Source organism: Peromyscus leucopus, chromosome 5, assembly GCF_004664715.2.
Source record: "Peromyscus leucopus breed LL Stock chromosome 5, UCI_PerLeu_2.1, whole genome shotgun sequence".
NCBI lineage: Eukaryota > Metazoa > Chordata > Mammalia > Rodentia > Cricetidae > Peromyscus > Peromyscus leucopus.
In genome coordinates, this window is record NC_051067.1 from 113,063,014 (window position 1) to 113,071,159 (window position 8,146).

The window sequence follows — 8,146 nt, forward strand, 5'->3', positions numbered from 1 at the left end:
TCACTGACCAGGAGGGTGGGGTCCCTGACCTTCACTTACGGCCGAATTGGAGGAAGCCGTGTGAAATTGCTATTAAGTTTAGGTATCCCAGGGGTCTGCTCAGCTTCTTAGGAGGACCACGCAAGAACCCCTGACCAGGAAGAAGAAATACACTTTTATTTTTTTTTTTTGACATGGCTCTTTCTAGAGCAGATCTGAAGTTAGTATTACACTAGTAAGAGTCAAGATAAAAACAAGACATAAAAGTTATCTGCCTGTTTTGGAGGATGGCTTATGGCTTTGTAGGGTACATGGTGGTGGGTTTAACCAAAAGGGGCTGGTTAGGCACACACGTGACCTCACAGTTCAGTGTCACTGTAGGGACACAAGTGGGTTTGACTACTGTGGCTGCAGAAAACAGCTCCGTAGCACCAGGTTTAGCAGTGCATGGGGAAGGAAGAGCAGTCTGCATCCAGTGAGGGCCTGTCATAGTGCCTGTCAGGTGCCTCCTGCAAGACTGAGGATGCAGGACAGTGGGACTTCCCTCCCCTGCCCACCCCAGAACTCAGGGGAAAGACCTCAAACATTAAACCCACAACTACCGGGCCATTTTCTGGGTGTGCTGGCTGAACCGTGCTTCCCCTTGCCTTGCCCTGGTTCCGGAAAGGTTACTTCAGGTTGCATGGGTGTCACCAGGGGCCTTCCAAAAACAAGGTAAGGGGAAACAAGCCACCCAAGAAGTAACAGCGAGCCTGGAAGCATCTCCACCTCCTGGCTATCCTGGTCCGGTGCTTGATTCTTCACCTGTAGAGATAATAGGAGGGGCTGGCTTAGAGGGGGGGAGGCGTAGTTTAGGAAAGAAGACAATCAGCTAAAATCTCCTTCCCCCAATTCCCCTCCTACCACTATGTCTCGGGACCTTTGCTAAGTCGGAGGCTGTTGTAGATTCTTTGGGGGATGGAAGGGGTGCTAGAGATTGTCCATGCTAAGCGTACCCACTACCACTGAAGCCTGGAAGCCCAGAACCAGCAGGCAAGAGCAAACATTCTTTCCCTGTAGTCCATTCTTTTTCTGGGGTGGTGACTTAGGCCCTGGGCAGCAGCGAGGACTCTCCTGAGCCCATCCAACCTGGGTTAGGCAGGGGGTCCTGAGGGAATTCACCATTTCCAACCCTGATCCTGCTGAGCAAACTTGGAAGGCAGTATGTGTGTGTGGGGTGGGGGGGGGCAAGGATAACCGGAAGATACGGGAGGGCAGAGAAGACTTAGGCCCTTTACTGCTCCACATAGGGCCATTATCAGTCCAGATATGGATTGTCTCGATCTAGGAACATTTGGATGCCACAGCTTCTCTGGGCAGCATGATATAATGCAGTCCCAAGACCCAGAGGCAACCAATGGGATGAGGCCAGAAAAGTAGCAGAAATTCAAATTTTAACAAGCTTACCAGGGGGGCTTGGGATATGGAACATACCATTGGTATCCTACAAAGTTCAGCTTCCTTTCCAGAAGATGATATTTCAACCCAGGACTGACTAACCCAAGTGTCCATATGCCTGACAGTAGTCCCTGATATAGCTGAGCCGACCAAACCCAGAGTCAAGGGGGGGGGGAGGCGGAGATGGCTGTCCTAAGCACTGCTCTTGGGTGGAGGTTGTAAGCCTCCTTCCTACACACACCAAAGTGCCCTGTCTTTGCTCACAAAGAGGCCACATGGACCCAAACACAAGTAGAGTGAAGGAGAGCGGACCACTCATTGGTTGCCCCTTGTCTGTGCTTTCCAAAAGGCTCTGGCCCCTGGACACCTGCTGGGGCTCAGCATTTGTGCCTGAGGAGCCCTGCTTCCAGGACACCTGTTCTCTTCACTATCTTTTGTTCCTGTTCTGAGAGTCAGTAGTCAGTTTGGAGGTCCTGGCTGACTCAATCAGGAGCCTAACGGTAACCTAGAACTCTGTAGAACAAGGGAGACTGCTTTGACTCCAGACATCTGGAGGGTACTGGGACAACCTAGACATCACAGATGTTCTCTAGCCATGGGAAACAGCCAGGAAAAATGAAGAAGTACAATACCCGTAAAAAAGACCTACAGTGAGAGAAAGCCACAGACAGAACCCCCCCAGTGCTAGTATCTCCAGAAGCAGGAAAAACTGGGACCCACTGAGAGTGTGGCCCGCTTGAGTACCTGTGTGCTGTTCCCTCTGCTGCTCCATGGACTCCAGACTCTCCAGCAGGCTGTCTACCTGGGCCTTGATCTTGCTCAGCTCCCTCCTGATGGAGTCCAGCTCTTCAGTCTGGACTGCTGAGAGGGGGCAGGGTTGAAGTCCACATGAACACAGAGGTCACAGGGACTTAGAGCGATCCTGCCAGGGCCTTCCCACCTTCCCTCGCTTCAGATCAGGCTACCCACCTCCTCCCTAGCACTGACAGTGAGGGCTGTGTCCCTCACTCACACTTCCTCTGCCCCAGGGGCAGGTGGCTATTCCTGCAGGCCTTGTAAGGACTGTAGGTGTTCTTGAACCTCGGACTTAGATGGGTCCTGCCACTCTTGGCAGGCACCTGGTTGATGAGTAGAGGGGTCCTCTTGCTTTTATTCACCCTAAAGAGACAGGAGAGGAGGGAGCAGTCAAGTCAACCGGCTCTACCTCCTCCTTCCCCAGGACACAGCTGGAAAGACCCACGCACTAACTAGTAGGGTGTGCCTTCTCTGTTCAACTCATAGTTCAATTCACAGTAACCACTGCTGTGGACAAATGAGGACTTGGGAGAGCAAGTATGCCCTTCCATCCATCCATCCTTCCTTCCTTCCTTCCTTCCTTCCTTCCTTCCTTCCTCCTCCCTCCCTCCCTCCCTCCCTCCTTCCTTCCTTCCTTCCTTCCATCAGTCTAATCCCTGGTTGGCCTCAAACTCTCTTTTGTAGCTGAGGCTGATCTTGAACTGACCATCCCTTTGAATGTCAGCATTCTTCACCAGAGTCATGTTGGGAGACCATAGCAAACCAGCTTCTCCCTGATTGGACTCCCCCGCCCCTTCCCCCCACCCCGCAGGTGGCCTTAGGGGGACAATCGCCTGCAGCCGGCTGTCCCGTCAGAGCCTGGCCCTCCAAAGGCTCTTCTGCCTGAGCCAGGCACTGTTGATCTTCGGGATCTTAGTCCGGCAAAGGATGAAAGGGAAAAGTGAAGCCAGAGCCCAAGGTCTCAGTGTGGGTATGGAGACTTTAGTCCTGGCATGGGAACTGCCAGAACGCAGAGGTCAGCATACTCGGGACCAGCAGGAAAGGTTTAGGACTGCCGCCAAGCCGCCTATCCTTGGCTGCAGGTCATGGAAACGGGCGAGCTCCTAAAAGGTACCAAGCTCATGGGGGCAGGCGGCCTCACCCCCTTCACACGGAGAGATGAAGGATCTGTGCAGACAAGTGGTTCCTATACTTGAAGGACTGGTGCGAATACACAAAGCATTGGGTCCTGCCGGGGATGAGGCTGGTGAGCATGTTGAGTTGGGAGTGGGGGTCTTAAAGTTAAGAAACTTTAGCCCTCCGGGTGCCGTCGCCTTCGTGCCCAGCCCAAAGGCAGACTCCTTTTATTTTACTTATTTAGAGCCAAACGAAGGACAGGTCTGCCCTTTCAGCCCGCAGGGTCCCCAGAACTGTGAAGAGATCCGGCCACCTCTGCTTCCTGGCTTCTAGAGGTCTGGGTGGGCGGTTGAGGATGCGCAGAGCTGCTTCGGATTCGGGCCGGTAGGAGGAAGAAAAAGCGAGCTGGTGCAGATCACCGCGGAGAAGGCGTGCAGCCTCCCCAGCGAAGTGGCTTTGGTTACAACAGTGTTGTATCCAGGGCTCCAGATGATGAATTTCAGGAGCATCGATGTCCCACTCCCTAGACAGGTCAGAGACTAAACATCCCAGCCAGCAAAACACACTTCTACAGCACAGCATTGGTGGTTCAGTGGTAGAATTCTCGCCTGCCACGCGGGAGGCCCGGGTTCGATTCCCGGCCAATGCACGACTTGTTTTTTCTGTCCACAAGCAAGAAGGATCTTTAGCATTGAGTTAGTCCCCTTGTTTATGCTGAATGCAGCTACCCCTGGCCCCTGGCTTTTTTTCCTCCAAGAAGAGGCGATCCGGTTGCACTGGGGATAATGGCTGCAGTCTGTCTAACAACTATGCCCAACCTGTTCTTATTATTTTAATATCTGGTATGTCTAGTCAAGGATTACATAGTAAGTGGATTTCTGGCTCAGGGAGAGAATCCTTGCTCTGCTCATTATCTCCAGGAAGGGTGCACGCGAACCTTTAATCCCAGCACTCGAGAGACAGAGGCGGGAAGAGTTCCAGGCCCGCCAGGGCTAAATAGGGAGAGCCTGTCTAAAAATTAAATAAATAAAATAGAGGAAGGGAGAGAAATGGGATGGGGCATTAGGGGAGGTTGAAGGGAGTTAGTGGTGGGTGGATATGATCAATATACATTGTATAAAGGTATGAACTTTCAAGGAATAAAAATATTGTCTTAAAATAAATAAAATAGCTGTGTGGTGGTGGTGCATTCCTTTAATCCCAGCACTCAGGAGGTAGAGTTGGATGGATCTCTGAGTTGGAGGCCAGCCTGGTCTACAGAGCAAGTTCCAGAACAGCCAGAGCTACACAGAGAAGCCCTGTCTTGAAAAACCAAAATAAATAAACAAAATAACAATACAAAACACATAGAACACAGAACAACGGGATGGGGAAGTGACTCTGGGTAAAAGTGCATGTCAGCAACTCTGGCAGCCAGAGTTTGATCCCCGGGACCCACAGGGCAGATGAAGGGAACCAACTCTTGCAAGCTGAAGTTGTCCTCTGACTTCCACACAGGAGCCATGAAACATGTACACTTGTGCACATGGGCACACACACACACACACACACATCCACACATGAACACACACATGCAAATTCATAAATAAAGTTTTAATTTTAAAGCAACAACAAAAAATAAGTTTTCCTAATAATTCTTTTAGGTGTGCCAAGCTAAGGACAAGTTGTCATCCAGAAATGTTCCCAAACATTTATACTTAAGAAAAAAGTTTCTGATTCCCCACAGGAGAAATTCTCCTTGGAGGACTCCCTGCCTCCAGGCTGGAGGATGTCAGGTTATGGAAGCTTGATAGGGTGGAAGGCACTGAATCAGTCCCCTCAGTAACAGACAAAACCTGAGGCTCAAGAAAAAGTCACAGAATGGAGCAGCCGGAGTTGCTGGGTGGGCAGCACCCTCAGGGAATCTTCTAGATTCCTTTTTCCATCTCAGGGGAACTCAAACAAATGGACAACCGGCCTCCCTTGCTGACAGGATGGACTCACCGCAAGATGGTCGTGTCCTGCAGCCTCTTCTTGCCTGGATGGGCAGAGCCAGGCCTGGATTCTCCAGCCATGTTCAATCTGAGGGGATGAAAAGGGGCTGTGGGAGGAGGATGGGTCATGTGCACACATCAACGCGCGGCCCGGCCTCGGACAAGCCCTAGCAACCTCTATCTAGGGCTATGCTCAAGCTCCCGAGAGTCATCCTGGAAGTCCCCTAAGACAGAGACAAAGGGTTCCCTTTGCACCATTTTCTTCAGACCCAGACCCACAGTCACGTCAGCCTCATTGCCCAGGCCTAGAGTTTAGGGTGTTACCGTCAAAAGAGAGGAGGAAGAAAGCCTGTGGTCCTGGTGTCCTCGGAGGAGACACTCAACACTGAGTCCGGTTAACTTTGGAGTGCCCTCCCACTACCGGCCCAGGCCGGAGAGTGCCTGTGCCAGCCACCCTTGCACTAGCCTGCCGCTGCCAGACCCGCGCCCAGCACCTGCTTCTGTGCTAAGCCTCAAAGAGCCAGGGTTGCTGGGAGCCAGGAGCAAAAGGAACTTTTAGAAACCTATTTTTCATTACTGGGGGCAAGGCACACACCGCCGAGTGCTTATGGAGAAGTATATGCCCCTGGGGCGTGGCCTGGTGGACCCTTAAGACCTGGGATGCACGTAGGCATCTCTCTCTCTCCTCTGTCTGTCTCTGTCTCTCTGTGTCTCTGTTCTCTGTTTCTCTCTGTCTCTGTCTCTCTCTGTCTGTGTGTCTCTGTTTCTCTCTGTCTCTGTCTCTATCTCTCTGTCTCTCTGTCTCTCTCTCTCTGTCTCTCTCTCTCTCTCTCTCTCTGTCTCTCTCTGTTTTGGATGCTGAAATGGACCAGGCAGAAGAACAGCGTGGACCATAGCTCAGCTTTCCAGGACCCTACGATAAATCTCTTGTGCTGTAGTGAGTTTTTATCCCCTAATAAATTCCTTGCCCTTTAAACAGTCTTCGTGGATTTCTCATTATAATTACTGGCTTTTCCAATCACCTAAGAGTTGGGGCTCCTTCTGCCCATATGTAATCAAGCCCCACAGTTCAGTTTATAGAGATTGCTGTTTGTGGATGCCCCCACTTCTGGGCCCCTCATCTTCTGCTCTACCTAATAGACCAGGCTGGTCTCTAGTTCATGACCATCGCACCTTAGCCACCAGAAAGCCATAGGCATTGGCCATCATACCAAGAAAAATATTTTAAATTCAAAATAACCTCTTGGCTCACATTGTGTGTGTGTGTGTGTGTGTGAGAGAGAGAGAGAGAGAGAGAGAGAGAGAGAGAGAGAGAGAGAGAGAGGAGAGACAGAGAGAGACACACAGAGAGAGAGGGAGAGACAGAGAGACAGACAGAGAGAATGTACAGAAGCCAAAGGAGGATGTATCAGTCTACCTATGACTTTAAGAGAGTGTTTCTCCACCAGATGGTGGTAGTGGTGCATGCCTTTAATCCAAGCAAAGGCAGAAGGATCTCTGTGAGTTCTAGGCTAGCCTGGTCTAGAAAGTGAGTTCCAGGAGAGTCAGGGCTACATAGAGAGACCCTGTCTTGAAAAACCAAAAACCAAAAAAAAAAAAAAAAAAAAAAAGACAGTGTTCCTCACTGAACCTGGAGCTAGGCTGGCAGCCAGCAAGCCCCCCAGTAATTTCCCTGTCCCCCAACCTTAGTGTTGGGGCTACAAGCAGGTACCTGGCCACAACTGTTTATTTATTTATTTTTTATTTTTATCTCTCTCTCTCTCTCTCTCTCTCTCTCTCTCTCTCTCTCTCTCTTTCATGTGGATGCTGGGACTCAAACTTAAACACATAAGGGTGTCTCCTCAATGGAGGAGGTAAAATACCTGCATTCTATCCAGAAAGAGATATTATTAATGACCTGGTGACCTTTGGCTATCTGTAGAGCCACACCTCACCAAAATCCCCCAGAATGAATATCCCAGACTCTTCCTCCCTAGACCTTAATCTTTATCTTTCAGTTAATAGAACCCACCATTAGGGGAGATGTCACATGTACGTTACAGCCTGCTGACCTCTATACTATCTCAGTCAGAGACCAGACCAAATCCTAGGCCACTGGTTCTCAACCTGTGGGTCTTGTTGTGTGTGTGTGTGTGTGTGTGTGTGTGTGTGTGTAATGAATGACCTTTTCACAGGGGTCAAATACCAGATATTTGCATTACGATTTGTAACAGTAGCAAAATTACAGTTATGAAGTACCACCGAAATAATTTTATGGGGGGGGGCTCACCACAACATGAGGAACTGTAAAAAGGGTCATAGCATTAGGAAGGTGGAGGACCACTGTCCTAGGTCTTTACTTTGTACAGGTGTTTCTATGTAGTCATGACTTAAGGCATTTTATTGTACACCTGGAATTGGAGGACTGTTGTCTGGAAACTTTTTTCCAAATTCTATTGTGTTTAAATATGCATACAATAAACTGCCTAGCATTAGACTCTCTATAAGTTTGATCCAGCCTGACTAAGTGGAACTGACCCGAGTTTCCATCCCCCTCTTTTTGGGGGGTATTGGTTTTTCAAGACAGGGTATCTCTGTGTAGCTGGGGCTGTCCTGGAACTTGCTCTGTAGACTAGGCTGGTCTCGAACTCAGAGAGCTACCTGCCTCTGCCTCCTGAGTGCTGAGATTAAAGGTGTGCCGCCGCCGCCACCACCACCACCACCACCACCTGGCTCCTTCTCATCTCTTTGTGGTTCATTTTCCTGCCTGCCATGATTCTTATAGGGATCCCTGCAGTGCAGGAGTCACTGACCCACTGAGCCGTCTTCCCACCACCCAAGGTTGCAGAGGAACCTTGGGTGACTGT

At 50.3% G+C, this 8,146-nt stretch overlaps 1 non-coding gene across 1 annotated transcript; it reads left to right on the top strand.

Moving 5' to 3' along the window:
* The first annotated feature begins 3,905 nt into the window (after nucleotides 1–3,905).
* Trnag-gcc lies at nucleotides 3,906–3,976 on the top strand. Its single transcript has one exon. It is a non-coding gene; the product is annotated as a tRNA-Gly (tRNA).
* Nucleotides 3,977–8,146: the final 4,170 nt, after the last annotated feature.